The sequence below is a fragment of the Hippocampus guttulatus genome, chromosome 21, assembly GCF_054856545.1.
Source record: "Hippocampus guttulatus isolate MCC_2025c chromosome 21, RoL_Hgut_1.0, whole genome shotgun sequence".
NCBI lineage: Eukaryota > Metazoa > Chordata > Actinopteri > Syngnathiformes > Syngnathidae > Hippocampus > Hippocampus guttulatus.
The window spans coordinates 474,407-492,022 of NC_141281.1; positions in this window are offsets into that span (position 1 = coordinate 474,407).

A 17,616-nucleotide genomic window follows, 5' to 3' on the forward strand; every position below is an offset into this window, starting at 1 on the left:
TTTAAAGCAATAGAAACTCAAATTGAGTGTCACGCCTAAACCAAAGGACTTATGCACACACTTCAACATGTATTTTGTTCAGGATGACCTCCTGAAGCCTAAATGAGCAATAATTTGACCACACAACGCATTCCTATTAAGATACATCCAAAGTCAGAAAGCGCGCTCAGCTCGGGCTGAAAATGCATTTAAAGCAATAAAAATTCAAATTGAGTGTCACGCCTAAACCAAAGGACTTATGCACACACTTCAACATGTATTTTGTTTAGGATGAACACCTAAAGCCTAAATGAGCATTAATTTGACCACACAACTCATTCCGATGAAGATACATTCAAACTCACAAAACGTGTTCAACTCGGGCTGAAAATGCATTTAAAGCAATAATAACTCAAATTGAGTGTCACGCCTAAACCAAAGGATTTATGCACACACTTCATCATGTATTTTGTTCAGGATGACCTCCTGAAGCCAAAATGAGCAATAATTTGACCACACAACTCATTCCTATGAAGATACATTCAAAGTCAGAAAGCGCGCTCAGCTCGGCCTGAAAATGCATTTAAAGCAATAGAAACTCAAATTGAGTGTCACGCCTAAACCAAAGGACTTATGCACACACTTCAACATGTATTTTGTTCAGGATGACCTCCTGAAGCCTAAATGAGCAATAATTTGACCACACAACGCATTCCTATTAAGATACATCCAAAGTCAGAAAGCGCGCTCAGCTCGGGCTGAAAATGCATTTAAAGCAATAAAAACTCAAATTGAGTGTCACGCCTAAACCAAAGGACTTATGCACACACTTCAACATGCATTTAGTTCAGGATGACCACCTGAAGCCTAAATGAGCATTAATTTGACCACACAACTCATTCCTATGAAGATACATTCAAACTCACAAAACATGCTCAGCTCGGGCTGAAAATGCATTTAAAGCAATAAAAACTCAAATTGAGTGTCACGCCTAAACCAAAGGACTTATGCACACACTTCAACATGTATTTTGTTCAGGATGACAACCTGAAGCCTAAAATGAGCATTAATTTGACCACACAACTCATTCCTATGAAGATTCATTCAAACTCACAAAACGTGCTCAACTCGGGCTGAAAATGCATTTAAAGAAATAAAAATTCAAATTGAGTGTCACTACTAAACCAAAAGACTTATGCACACACTTCAACATGTATTTGTTTCAGGATGACCTCCTGAAGCCCATATGAGCAGTAATTTGACCACACAACTCATTCCTATGAAGATACATTCAAACTACTCACAAAACGTGCTCAGCTCGGGCTGAAAATGCATTTAAAGCAATAAAAACTCAAATTGAGTGTCACGCCTAAACCAAAGGGCTTATGCACACATTCAACATGTATTTAGTTCAGGATGTCCTCCTGAAGCCTAAATGAGCATTAATTTGACTACACAACTCATTCCTATGAAGATACATTCAAACTCACAAAACGTGCTCAGCTCGGGCTAAAAATGCATTTAAAGCAAAAAAACTCAAATTGAGTGTCACGCCTAAACCAAAGGACTTATGCACACACTTCAACATGTACTTAGTTCAGGATGTCCTCCTGAAGCCTAAATGAGCATTAATTTGACCACACAACTCATTCCTATGAAGATACATTCAAACACACAAAACGTGCTCAGCTCGGGCTGAAAATGCATTTAAAGCAATAAAAACTCAAATTGAGTGTCACGCCTAAACCAAAGGACTTATGCACACACTTCAACATGTATTTTGTTCAGGATGACCACCTGAAGCCTAAATGAGCATTAATTTGACCACACAACTCATTCCTATGAAGATACATTCAAACTCACAAAACGTGTTCAACTTTGGCTGAAAATGCATTTAAAGCAATAAAAACTCAAATTGAGTGTCACGCCTAAACCAAAGGACTTATGCACACACTTCAACATGTATTTTGTTCAGGATGACCTCCTGAAGCCTAAATGAGCAATAATTTGACCACACAACTCATTCCTATGAAGATACATTCAAAGTCAGAAAGCGCGCTCAGCTCGGGCTGAAAATGCATTTAAAGCAATAGAAACTCAAATTGAGTGTCACGCCTAAACCAAAGGACTTATGCACACACTTCAACATGTATTTTGTTCAGGATGACCTCCTGAAGCCTAAATGAGCAATCATTTGACCACACAACGCATTCCTATGAAGATACATTCAAAGTCAGAAAGCGCGCTCAGCTCGGGCTGAAAATGCATTTAAAGCAATAAAAACTCAAATTGAGTGTCACGCCTAAACCAAAGGACTTCTGCACACACTTCAACATGTATTTTGTTCAGGATGACCTCCTGAAGCCTAAATGAGCATTAATTTGACCACACAACTCATTCCTATGAAGATACATTCAAACTCACAAAACGTGCTCAGCTCGGGCTGAAAATGCATTTAAAGCAAAACAAACTCAAATTGAGTGTCACGCCTAAACCAAAAGACTTATGCACACACTTCAACATGTATTTTGTTCAGGATGGCCTCCTGAAGCCTAAAAGAGCATTAATTTGACTACACAACACATTCCTATGAAGATACATTCAAAGTCAGAAAGCGCGCTCAGCTCGGGCTGAAAATGCATTTAAAGCAATAAAAACTCAAATTGAGTGTCACACCTAAACCAAAGGACTTATGCACACACTTCAACATGTATTTTGTTCAGGATGGCCTCCTGAAGCCTAAATGAGCATTAATTTGACTACACAACTCATTCCTATGAAGATACATTCAAAGTCAGAAAACGTGCTCAGCTCGGGCTGAAAATGCATTTAAAGCAATAAAAACTCAAATTGAGTGTCACGCCTAAACCAAAGGACTTCTGCACACACTTCAACATGTATTTTGTTCAGGATGACCTCCTGAAGCCTAAATGAGCATTAATTTGACCACACAACTCATTCCTATGAAGATACATTCAAACTCACAAAACGTGCTCAGCTCGGGCTGAAAATGCATTTAAAGCAAAACAAACTCAAATTGAGTGTCACGCCTAAACCAAAAGACTTATGCACACACTTCAACATGTATTTTGTTCAGGATGGCCTCCTGAAGCCTAAAAGAGCATTAATTTGACTACACAACACATTCCTATGAAGATACATTCAAAGTCAGAAAGCGCGCTCAGCTCGGGCTGAAAATGCATTTAAAGCAATAAAAACTCAAATTGAGTGTCACACCTAAACCAAAGGACTTATGCACACACTTCAACATGTATTTTGTTCAGGATGGCCTCCTGAAGCCTAAATGAGCATTATAATTTGACTACACAACTCATTCCTATGAAGATACATTCAAACTCACAAAACGTGCTCAGCTCGGGCTGAAAATGCATTTAAAGCAATAAAAACTCAAATTGAGTGTCACACCTAAACCAAAGGACTTATGCACACACTTCAACATGTACTTAGTTCAGGATGTCCTCCTGAAGCCTAAATGAGCATTAATTTGACCACACAACTCATTCCTATGAAGATACATTCAGACTCACAAAACGTGCTCAGCTCGGGCTGAAAATGCATTTAAAGCAATAAAAACTCAAACTGAGCGTCACGCCTAAACCAAAGGACTTATGCACACACTTCAACATGTACTTAGTTCAGGATGTCCTCCTGAAGCCTAAATGAGCATTAATTTGACCACACAACTCATTCCTATGAAGATACATTCAAACTCACAAAACGTGCTCAACTCGGGCTGAAAATGCATTTAAAGCAATAAAAACTCAAACTGAGTGTCACGCCTAAACCAAAGGACTTATGCACACACTTGAACATGTATTTTGTTCAGGATTGCCTCCTGAAGCCTAAAAGAGCATTAATTTGACTACACAACTCATTCCTATGAAGATACATTCAAACTCACAAAACGTGCTCAGCTCGGGCTGAAAATGCATTTAAAGCAATAAAAACTCAAATTGAGTGTCACACCTAAACCAAAGGACTTATGCACACACTTCAACATGTATTTTGTTCAGGATGGCCTCCTGAAGTCTAAATGAGTATTAATTTGACCACCCAACTCATTCCTATGAAGTTACATTCAAACTCACAAAACGTGCTCAGCTCGGCCTGAAAATGCATGTAAAGCAATAAAAACTCAAATTGAGTGTCACGCCCAAACCAAGGGACTTATGCACACACTTCAACATGTACTTAGTTCAGGATGTCCTCCTGAAGCCTAAATGAGCATTAATTTGACCACACAACTCATTCCTATGAAGATACATTCAGACTCACAAAACGTGCTCAGCTCGGGCTGAAAATGCATTTAAAGCAATAAAAACTCAAACTGAGTGTCACGCCTAAACCAAAGGACTTATGCACACACTTGAACATGTATTTAGTTCAGGATGTCCTCCTGAAGCCTAAATGAGCATTAATTTGACCATACAACTCATTCCTATGAAGATACATTCAAACTCAGAAAACGTGTTCAGCTCGGGCTGAAAATGCATTTAAAGCAATAAAAACTCAAATTGAGTGTCACACCTAAACCAAAGGACTTATGCACACACTTTAACCTGTATTTTGTCCAGGACGATCACCTGAAGCCTAAATGAGCATTAATTTGACCACACAACTCATTCCTATGAAGATACATTCAAACTCACAAAACGTGCTCAGCTCGGGCTGAAAATGCATTTAAAGCAATAAAAACTCAAATTGAGTGTCACGCTTAAACCAAAGGACTTATGCACACACTTCAACATGTACTTAGTTCAGGATGTCCTCCTGAAGCCTAAATGAGCATTAATTTGACCACACAACTCATTCCTATGAAGATACATTCAAACTCACAAAACGTGCTCAGCTCGGGCTGAAAACGCATTTAAAGCAATAAAAATTCAAATTGAGTGTTACGCCTAAACCAAAGGACTTATGCACACACTTCAACATGTATTTTGTTCAGGATGACCACCTGAAGCCTAAATGAGCTTTAATTTGACCACACAACTCATTCCTATGAAGATACATTCAAACTCACAAAACGTGCTCAGCTCGCGCTGAAAATGCATTTAAAGCAATAAAAACTCAAATTCAGTGTCACGCTTAAACCAAAGGACTTATGCACATACTTCAACATGTATTTTGTTCAGGATGACCTCCTGAAGCCTAAGTGAGCATTAATTTGACCACACAACTCATTCCTATGAAGATACATTCAAACTCACAAAACGTGCTCAGCTCGGCCTGAAAAGGCATTTCGCAATAAAAACTCAAATTGAGTGTCACACCTAAACCAAAGGACTTATGCACACGCTTCAACATGTATTTTGTTCAGGATGGCCTCCTGAAGCCTAAAAGAGCATTAATTTGACTACACAACTCATTCCTATGAAGATACATTCAAAGTCAGAAAGCGTGCTCAGCTCGGGCTGAAAATGCATTTAAAGCAATAGAAACTCAAATTGAGTGTCACGCCTAAACCAAAGGACTTATGCACACACTTCAACATGTATTTAGTTCAAGATGACAACCTGAAGCCTAAATGAGCATTAATTTGACCACACAACTCATTCCTATGAAGATACTTCAAACTCACAAAACGTGCTCAACTCGGGCTGAAAATGCATTTAAAGCAATAAAAACTCAAATTGAGTGTCACGCCTAAACCAAAAGACTTATGCACACACTTCAACTTGTATTTTGTTCAGGATGACCGCCTGAAGCCTAAATGAGCATTAATTTGACCACACAACTCATTCCTATGAAGATACATTCAAACTCACAAAACGTGCTCAGCTCGGGCTGAAAATGCATTTAAAGCAATAAAAACTCAAATTGAGTGTCACACCTAAACCAAAGGACTTATTCACACACTTCAACATGTATTTTGTTCAGGATGACCTCCTGAAGCCCATATGAGCATTAATTTGACCACACAACTCATTCCTATGAAGATACTTCAAACTCACAAAACGTGCTCAGCTCGGGCTGAAAATGCATTTAAAGCAATAAAAACTCAAATTGAGTGTCACGCCTAAACCAAAGGACTTATGCACACACTTCAACATGTATTTTGTTCAGGATGACCTACTGAAGCCTAAATGAGCAATAATTTGACCACACAACTCATTCCTATGAAGATACATTCAAAGTCAGAAAGCGCGCTCAGCTCGGGCTGAAAATGCATTTAAAGCAATAGAAACTCAAATTGAGTGTCACGCCTAAACCAAAGGACTTTTATGCACACACTTCAACATGTATTTTGTTCAGGATGACCACCTGAAGCCTAAATGAGCATTAATTTGACCACACAACTCATTCCTATGAAGATACATTCAAAGTCAGAAAGCGCGCTCAGCTCGGGCTGAAAATGCATTTAAAGCAATAGAAACTCAAATTGAGTGTCACGCCTAAACCAAAGGACTTATGCACACACTTCAACATGTATTTTGTTCAGGATGACCTCCTGAAGCCTAAATGAGCAATAATTTGACCACACAACGCATTCCTATTAAGATACATCCAAAGTCAGAAAGCGCGCTCAGCTCGGGCTGAAAATGCATTTAAAGCAATAAAAATTCAAATTGAGTGTCACGCCTAAACCAAAGGACTTATGCACACACTTCAACATGTATTTTGTTCAGGATGACCACCTAAAGCCTAAATGAGCATTAATTTGACCACACAACTCATTCCGATGAAGATACATTCAAACTCACAAAACGTGTTCAACTCGGGCTGAAAATGCATTTAAAGCAATAATAACTCAAATTGAGTGTCACGCCTAAACCAAAGGATTTATGCACACACTTCATCATGTATTTTGTTCAGGATGACCTCCTGAAGCCAAAATGAGCAATATTTTGACCACACAACTCATTCCTATGAAGATACATTCAAAGTCAGAAAGCGCGCTCAGCTCGGCCTGAAAATGCATTTAAAGCAATAGAAACTCAAATTGAGTGTCACGCCTAAACCAAAGGACTTATGCACACACTTCAACATGTATTTTGTTCAGGATGACCTCCTGAAGCCTAAATGAGCAATAATTTGACCACACAACGCATTCCTATTAAGATACATCCAAAGTCAGAAAGCGCGCTCAGCTCGGGCTGAAAATGCATTTAAAGCAATAAAAACTCAAATTGAGTGTCACGCCTAAACCAAAGGACTTATGCACACACTTCAACATGTATTTAGTTTAGGATGACCACCTGAAGCCTAAATGAGCATTAATTTGACCACACAACTCATTCCTATGAAGATACATTCAAACTCACAAAACGTGCTCAACTCGGGCTGAAAATGCATTTAAAGCAATAGAAACTCAAATTGAGTGTCACGCCTAAACCAAAGGACTTATGCACACACTTCAACATGTATTTTGTTCAGGATGACCTCCTGAAGCCTAAATGAGCAATAATTTGACCACACAACGCATTCCTATGAAGATATATTCAAAGTCAGAAAGCGTGCTCAGCTCGGGCTGAAAATGCATTTAAAGCAATAAAAACTCAAATTGAGTGTCACGCCTAAACCAAAGGACTTATGCACACACTTCAACATGCATTTAGTTCAGGATGACCACCTGAAGCCTAAATGAGCATTAATTTGACCACACAACTCATTCCTATGAAGATACATTCAAACTCACAAAACATGCTCAGCTCGGGCTGAAAATGCATTTAAAGCAATAAAAACTCAAATTGAGTGTCACGCCTAAACCAAAGGACTTATGCACACACTTCAACATGTATTTTGTTCAGGATGACCTCCTGAAGCCTAAATGAGCAATAATTTGACCACACAACGCATTCCTATTAAGATGCATCCAAAGTCAGAAAGCGCGCTCAGCTCGGGCTGAAAATGCATTTAAAGCAATAAAAACTCAAATTGAGTGTCACGCCTAAACCAAAGGACTTATGCACACACTTCAACATGTATTTAGTTCAGGATGACCACCTGAAGCCTAAATGAGCATTAATTTGACCACACAACTCATTCCTATGAAGATACATTCAAACTCACAAAACGTGCTCAACTCGGGCTGAAAATGCATTTAAAGCAATAGAAACTCAAATTGAGTGTCACGCCTAAACCAAAGGACTTATGCACACACTTCAACATGTATTTTGTTCAGGATGACCTCCTGAAGCCTAAATGAGCAATAATTTGACCACACAACGCATTCCTATGAAGATATATTCAAAGTCAGAAAGCGTGCTCAGCTCGGGCTGAAAATGCATTTAAAGCAATAAAAACTCAAATTGAGTGTCACGCCTAAACCAAAGGACTTATGCACACACTTCAACATGTATTTTGTTCAGGATGACCTACTGAAGCCTAAATGAGCAATAATTTGACCACACAACTCATTCCTATGAAGATACATTCAAAGTCAGAAAGCGCGCTCAGCTCGGGCTGAAAATGCATTTAAAGCAATAGAAACTCAAATTGAGTGTCACGCCTAAACCAAAGGACTTATGCACACACTTCAACATGTATTTTGTTCAGGATGACCTCCTGAAGCCTAAATGAGCAATAATTTGACCACACAACGCATTCCTATTAAGATACATCCAAAGTCAGAAAGCGCGCTCAGCTCGGGCTGAAAATGCATTTAAAGCAATAAAAATTCAAATTGAGTGTCACGCCTAAACCAAAGGACTTATGCACACACTTCAACATGTATTTTGTTTAGGATGAACACCTAAAGCCTAAATGAGCATTAATTTGACCACACAACTCATTCCGATGAAGATACATTCAAACTCACAAAACGTGTTCAACTCGGGCTGAAAATGCATTTAAAGCAATAATAACTCAAATTGAGTGTCACGCCTAAACCAAAGGATTTATGCACACACTTCATCATGTATTTTGTTCAGGATGACCTCCTGAAGCCAAAATGAGCAATAATTTGACCACACAACTCATTCCTATGAAGATACATTCAAAGTCAGAAAGCGCGCTCAGCTCGGCCTGAAAATGCATTTAAAGCAATAGAAACTCAAATTGAGTGTCACGCCTAAACCAAAGGACTTATGCACACACTTCAACATGTATTTTGTTCAGGATGACCTCCTGAAGCCTAAATGAGCAATAATTTGACCACACAACGCATTCCTATTAAGATACATCCAAAGTCAGAAAGCGCGCTCAGCTCGGGCTGAAAATGCATTTAAAGCAATAAAAACTCAAATTGAGTGTCACGCCTAAACCAAAGGACTTATGCACACACTTCAACATGCATTTAGTTCAGGATGACCACCTGAAGCCTAAATGAGCATTAATTTGACCACACAACTCATTCCTATGAAGATACATTCAAACTCACAAAACATGCTCAGCTCGGGCTGAAAATGCATTTAAAGCAATAAAAACTCAAATTGAGTGTCACGCCTAAACCAAAGGACTTATGCACACACTTCAACATGTATTTTGTTCAGGATGACAACCTGAAGCCTAAAATGAGCATTAATTTGACCACACAACTCATTCCTATGAAGATTCATTCAAACTCACAAAACGTGCTCAACTCGGGCTGAAAATGCATTTAAAGAAATAAAAATTCAAATTGAGTGTCACGCCTAAACCAAAGGACTTATGCACACACTTCAACATGTATTTTGTTCAGGATGACCTCCTGAAGCCTAAATGAGCAATAATTTGACCACACAACGCATTCCTATTAAGATACATCCAAAGTCAGAAAGCGCGCTCAGCTCGGGCTGAAAATGCATTTAAAGCAATAAAAATTCAAATTGAGTGTCACGCCTAAACCAAAGGACTTATGCACACACTTCAACATGTATTTTGTTCAGGATGACCACCTAAAGCCTAAATGAGCATTAATTTGACCACACAACTCATTCCGATGAAGATACATTCAAACTCACAAAACGTGTTCAACTCGGGCTGAAAATGCATTTAAAGCAATAATAACTCAAATTGAGTGTCACGCCTAAACCAAAGGATTTATGCACACACTTCATCATGTATTTTGTTCAGGATGACCTCCTGAAGCCAAAATGAGCAATAATTTGACCACACAACTCATTCCTATGAAGATACATTCAAAGTCAGAAAGCGCGCTCAGCTCGGCCTGAAAATGCATTTAAAGCAATAGAAACTCAAATTGAGTGTCACGCCTAAACCAAAGGACTTATGCACACACTTCAACATGTATTTTGTTCAGGATGACCTCCTGAAGCCTAAATGAGCAATAATTTGACCACACAACGCATTCCTATTAAGATACATCCAAAGTCAGAAAGCGCGCTCAGCTCGGGCTGAAAATGCATTTAAAGCAATAAAAACTCAAATTGAGTGTCACGCCTAAACCAAAGGACTTATGCACACACTTCAACATGTATTTAGTTTAGGATGACCACCTGAAGCCTAAATGAGCATTAATTTGACCACACAACTCATTCCTATGAAGATACATTCAAACTCACAAAACGTGCTCAACTCGGGCTGAAAATGCATTTAAAGCAATAGAAACTCAAATTGAGTGTCACGCCTAAACCAAAGGACTTATGCACACACTTCAACATGTATTTTGTTCAGGATGACCTCCTGAAGCCTAAATGAGCAATAATTTGACCACACAACGCATTCCTATGAAGATATATTCAAAGTCAGAAAGCGTGCTCAGCTCGGGCTGAAAATGCATTTAAAGCAATAAAAACTCAAATTGAGTGTCACGCCTAAACCAAAGGACTTATGCACACACTTCAACATGCATTTAGTTCAGGATGACCACCTGAAGCCTAAATGAGCATTAATTTGACCACACAACTCATTCCTATGAAGATACATTCAAACTCACAAAACATGCTCAGCTCGGGCTGAAAATGCATTTAAAGCAATAAAAACTCAAATTGAGTGTCACGCCTAAACCAAAGGACTTATGCACACACTTCAACATGTATTTTGTTCAGGATGACCTCCTGAAGCCTAAATGAGCAATAATTTGACCACACAACGCATTCCTATTAAGATGCATCCAAAGTCAGAAAGCGCGCTCAGCTCGGGCTGAAAATGCATTTAAAGCAATAAAAACTCAAATTGAGTGTCACGCCTAAACCAAAGGACTTATGCACACACTTCAACATGTATTTAGTTCAGGATGACCACCTGAAGCCTAAATGAGCATTAATTTGACCACACAACTCATTCCTATGAAGATACATTCAAACTCACAAAACGTGCTCAACTCGGGCTGAAAATGCATTTAAAGCAATAGAAACTCAAATTGAGTGTCACGCCTAAACCAAAGGACTTATGCACACACTTCAACATGTATTTTGTTCAGGATGACCTCCTGAAGCCTAAATGAGCAATAATTTGACCACACAACGCATTCCTATGAAGATATATTCAAAGTCAGAAAGCGTGCTCAGCTCGGGCTGAAAATGCATTTAAAGCAATAAAAACTCAAATTGAGTGTCACGCCTAAACCAAAGGACTTATGCACACACTTCAACATGTATTTTGTTCAGGATGACCTACTGAAGCCTAAATGAGCAATAATTTGACCACACAACTCATTCCTATGAAGATACATTCAAAGTCAGAAAGCGCGCTCAGCTCGGGCTGAAAATGCATTTAAAGCAATAGAAACTCAAATTGAGTGTCACGCCTAAACCAAAGGACTTATGCACACACTTCAACATGTATTTTGTTCAGGATGACCTCCTGAAGCCTAAATGAGCAATAATTTGACCACACAACGCATTCCTATTAAGATACATCCAAAGTCAGAAAGCGCGCTCAGCTCGGGCTGAAAATGCATTTAAAGCAATAAAAATTCAAATTGAGTGTCACGCCTAAACCAAAGGACTTATGCACACACTTCAACATGTATTTTGTTTAGGATGAACACCTAAAGCCTAAATGAGCATTAATTTGACCACACAACTCATTCCGATGAAGATACATTCAAACTCACAAAACGTGTTCAACTCGGGCTGAAAATGCATTTAAAGCAATAATAACTCAAATTGAGTGTCACGCCTAAACCAAAGGATTTATGCACACACTTCATCATGTATTTTGTTCAGGATGACCTCCTGAAGCCAAAATGAGCAATAATTTGACCACACAACTCATTCCTATGAAGATACATTCAAAGTCAGAAAGCGCGCTCAGCTCGGCCTGAAAATGCATTTAAAGCAATAGAAACTCAAATTGAGTGTCACGCCTAAACCAAAGGACTTATGCACACACTTCAACATGTATTTTGTTCAGGATGACCTCCTGAAGCCTAAATGAGCAATAATTTGACCACACAACGCATTCCTATTAAGATACATCCAAAGTCAGAAAGCGCGCTCAGCTCGGGCTGAAAATGCATTTAAAGCAATAAAAACTCAAATTGAGTGTCACGCCTAAACCAAAGGACTTATGCACACACTTCAACATGCATTTAGTTCAGGATGACCACCTGAAGCCTAAATGAGCATTAATTTGACCACACAACTCATTCCTATGAAGATACATTCAAACTCACAAAACATGCTCAGCTCGGGCTGAAAATGCATTTAAAGCAATAAAAACTCAAATTGAGTGTCACGCCTAAACCAAAGGACTTATGCACACACTTCAACATGTATTTTGTTCAGGATGACAACCTGAAGCCTAAAATGAGCATTAATTTGACCACACAACTCATTCCTATGAAGATTCATTCAAACTCACAAAACGTGCTCAACTCGGGCTGAAAATGCATTTAAAGAAATAAAAATTCAAATTGAGTGTCACTACTAAACCAAAAGACTTATGCACACACTTCAACATGTATTTGTTTCAGGATGACCTCCTGAAGCCCATATGAGCAGTAATTTGACCACACAACTCATTCCTATGAAGATACATTCAAACTACTCACAAAACGTGCTCAGCTCGGGCTGAAAATGCATTTAAAGCAATAAAAACTCAAATTGAGTGTCACGCCTAAACCAAAGGGCTTATGCACACATTCAACATGTATTTAGTTCAGGATGTCCTCCTGAAGCCTAAATGAGCATTAATTTGACTACACAACTCATTCCTATGAAGATACATTCAAACTCACAAAACGTGCTCAGCTAGGGCTAAAAATGCATTTAAAGCAAAAAAACTCAAATTGAGTGTCACGCCTAAACCAAAGGACTTATGCACACACTTCAACATGTACTTAGTTCAGGATGTCCTCCTGAAGCCTAAATGAGCATTAATTTGACCACACAACTCATTCCTATGAAGATACATTCAAACACACAAAACGTGCTCAGCTCGGGCTGAAAATGCATTTAAAGCAATAAAAACTCAAATTGAGTGTCACGCCTAAACCAAAGGACTTATGCACACACTTCAACATGTATTTTGTTCAGGATGACCACCTGAAGCCTAAATGAGCATTAATTTGACCACACAACTCATTCCTATGAAGATACATTCAAACTCACAAAACGTGTTCAACTTTGGCTGAAAATGCATTTAAAGCAATAAAAACTCAAATTGAGTGTCACGCCTAAACCAAAGGACTTATGCACACACTTCAACATGTATTTTGTTCAGGATGACCTCCTGAAGCCTAAATGAGCAATAATTTGACCACACAACTCATTCCTATGAAGATACATTCAAAGTCAGAAAGCGCGCTCAGCTCGGGCTGAAAATGCATTTAAAGCAATAGAAACTCAAATTGAGTGTCACGCCTAAACCAAAGGACTTATGCACACACTTCAACATGTATTTTGTTCAGGATGACCTCCTGAAGCCTAAATGAGCAATCATTTGACCACACAACGCATTCCTATGAAGATACATTCAAAGTCAGAAAGCGCGCTCAGCTCGGGCTGAAAATGCATTTAAAGCAATAAAAACTCAAATTGAGTGTCACGCCTAAACCAAAGGACTTATGCACACACTTCAACATGTATTTAGTTCATGATGACCACCTGAAGCCTAAATGAGCATTAATTTGACCACACAACTCATTCCTATGAAGATACATTCAAACTCACAAAACGTGCTCAGCTCGGGCTGAAAATGCATTTAAAGCAATAAAAACTCAAATTGAGTTTCACGCCTAAACCAAAGGACTTATGCACACACTTCAACATGTATTTTGTTCAGGATGACCACCTGAAGCCTAAATGAGCATTAGTTTGACCACACAACTCATTCCTATGAAGATACATTCAAAGTCAGAAAGCGCGCTCAGCTCGGGCTGAAAATGCATTTAAAGCAATAGAAACTCAAATTGAGTGTCACGCCTAAACCAAAGGACTTATGCACACACTTCAACATGTATTTTGTTCAGGATGACCTCCTGAAGCCTAAATGAGCAATAATTTGTCCACACAACGCATTCCTATGAAGATACATTCAAAGTCAGAAAGCGCGCTCAGCTCGGGCTGAAAATGCATTTAAAGCAATAAAAACTCAAATTGAGTGTCACGCCTAAACCAAAGGACTTATGCACACACTTCAACATGTATTTAGTTCAGGATGACCACCTGAAGCCTAAATGAGCATTAATTTGACCACACAACTCATTCCTATGAAGATACATTCAAACTCACAAAACGTGCTCAACTCGGGCTGAAAATGCATTTAAAGCAATAAAAACTCAAATTGAGTGTCACGCCTAAACCAAAGGGCTTATGCACACATTCAACATGTATTTAGTTCAGGATGTCCTCCTGAAGCCTAAATGAGCATTAATTTGACTACACAACTCATTCCTATGAAGATACATTCAAACTCACAAAACGTGCTCAGCTCGGGCTAAAAATGCATTTAAAGCAAAAAAACTCAAATTGAGTGTCACGCCTAAACCAAAGGACTTATGCACACACTTCAACATGTATTTTCTTCAGGATGACCTCCTGAAGCCTAAATGAGCATTAATTTGACCACACAACTCATTCCTATGAAGATACATTCAAACTCACAAAACGTGCTCAGCTCGGGCAGAAATTGCATTTAAAGCAATAAAAACTCAAATTGAGTGTCACACCTAAACCAAAGGACTTATGCACACACTTCAACATGTATTTTGTTCAGGATGACCTCCTGAAGCCCATATATGAGCATTAATTTGACTACACAACTCATTCCTATGAAGATACATTCAAACTCACAAAACGTGCTCAGCTCGGGCTGAAAATGCATTTAAAGCAATAAAAACTCAAATTGAGTGTCACGCCTAAAAAAGGACTTATCACACACTTCAACATGTATTTTTTCAGGATGACCTCCTGAAGCCCATATGAGCATTAATTTGACCACACAACTCATTCCTATGAAGATACATTCAAACACACAAAACGTGCTCAGCTCGGGCTGAAAATGCATTTAAAGCAATAAAAACTGAAATTGAATATAGTCATGGTACCCGCGTTGAGTTATAATTAGTTCAAGAATAAAGAGAAATTGAATAATTGGCTCAAGAGTACAGTTATACAGTCATATAAATGTAAAATGGTTTCAGGCCTCGGAGACAATAACGGACTTTGGTCAGTAGAGGGCAACATAGACCATAACATGATTCAAGACTAATTTTGAAAACTTGTTCCACTCGGCCTGAAAATGCATTTAAAGCAATAATAACTCAAATTGAGTGTCACTCCCAAACCAAAGGACTTTTGCACACACTTCAATGTATTTAGTTCAGGATGTCCTCCTGAAGCCTAAATGAGCAGTAATTTGACTACACAACTCATTCCTATGAAGATACATTCAAACTCACAAAACGTGCTCAGCTCGGGCTGAAAATGCATTTAAAGCAATAAAAACTCAAATTGAGTGTCACGCCTAAACCAAAGGACTTATGCACACACTTCAACATGTATTTAGTTCAAGAGGTCATCCTGAAGCCTATATGAGCATTAATTTGACCACAGAACTCATTCCTATGAAGATACATTCAAACTCACAAAACGTGCTCAGCTCGGCCTGAAAATGCATTTAAAGCAATAGAAACTCAAATTGAGTGTCACGCCTAAACCAAAGGACTTATGCACACACTTCAACATGTATTTTGTTCAGGATGACCTCCTGAAGCCTAAATGAGCAATAATTTGACCACACAACGCATTCCTATTAAGATACATCCAAAGTCAGAAAGCGCGCTCAGCTCGGGCTGAAAATGCATTTAAAGCAATAAAAACTCAAATTGAGTGTCACGCCTAAACCAAAGGACTTATGCACACACTTCAACATGTATTTAGTTTAGGATGACCACCTGAAGCCTAAATGAGCATTAATTTGACCACACAACTCATTCCTATGAAGATACATTCAAACTCACAAAACGTGCTCAACTCGGGCTGAAAATGCATTTAAAGCAATAGAAACTCAAATTGAGTGTCACGCCTAAACCAAAGGACTTATGCACACACTTCAACATGTATTTTGTTCAGGATGACCTCCTGAAGCCTAAATGAGCAATAATTTGACCACACAACGCATTCCTATGAAGATATATTCAAAGTCAGAAAGCGTGCTCAGCTCGGGCTGAAAATGCATTTAAAGCAATAAAAACTCAAATTGAGTGTCACGCCTAAACCAAAGGACTTATGCACACACTTCAACATGTATTTTGTTCAGGATGACCTACTGAAGCCTAAATGAGCAATAATTTGACCACACAACTCATTCCTATGAAGATACATTCAAAGTCAGAAAGCGCGCTCAGCTCGGGCTGAAAATGCATTTAAAGCAATAGAAACTCAAATTGAGTGTCACGCCTAAACCAAAGGACTTATGCACACACTTCAACATGTATTTTGTTCAGGATGACCTCCTGAAGCCTAAATGAGCAATAATTTGACCACACAACGCATTCCTATTAAGATACATCCAAAGTCAGAAAGCGCGCTCAGCTCGGGCTGAAAATGCATTTAAAGCAATAAAAATTCAAATTGAGTGTCACGCCTAAACCAAAGGACTTATGCACACACTTCAACATGTATTTTGTTTAGGATGAACACCTAAAGCCTAAATGAGCATTAATTTGACCACACAACTCATTCCGATGAAGATACATTCAAACTCACAAAACGTGTTCAACTCGGGCTGAAAATGCATTTAAAGCAATAATAACTCAAATTGAGTGTCACGCCTAAACCAAAGGATTTATGCACACACTTCATCATGTATTTTGTTCAGGATGACCTCCTGAAGCCAAAATGAGCAATAATTTGACCACACAACTCATTCCTATGAAGATACATTCAAAGTCAGAAAGCGCGCTCAGCTCGGCCTGAAAATGCATTTAAAGCAATAGAAACTCAAATTGAGTGTCACGCCTAAACCAAAGGACTTATGCACACACTTCAACATGTATTTTGTTCAGGATGACCTCCTGAAGCCTAAATGAGCAATAATTTGACCACACAACGCATTCCTATTAAGATACATCCAAAGTCAGAAAGCGCGCTCAGCTCGGGCTGAAAATGCATTTAAAGCAATAAAAACTCAAATTGAGTGTCACGCCTAAACCAAAGGACTTATGCACACACTTCAACATGCATTTAGTTCAGGATGACCACCTGAAGCCTAAATGAGCATTAATTTGACCACACAACTCATTCCTATGAAGATACATTCAAACTCACAAAACATGCTCAGCTC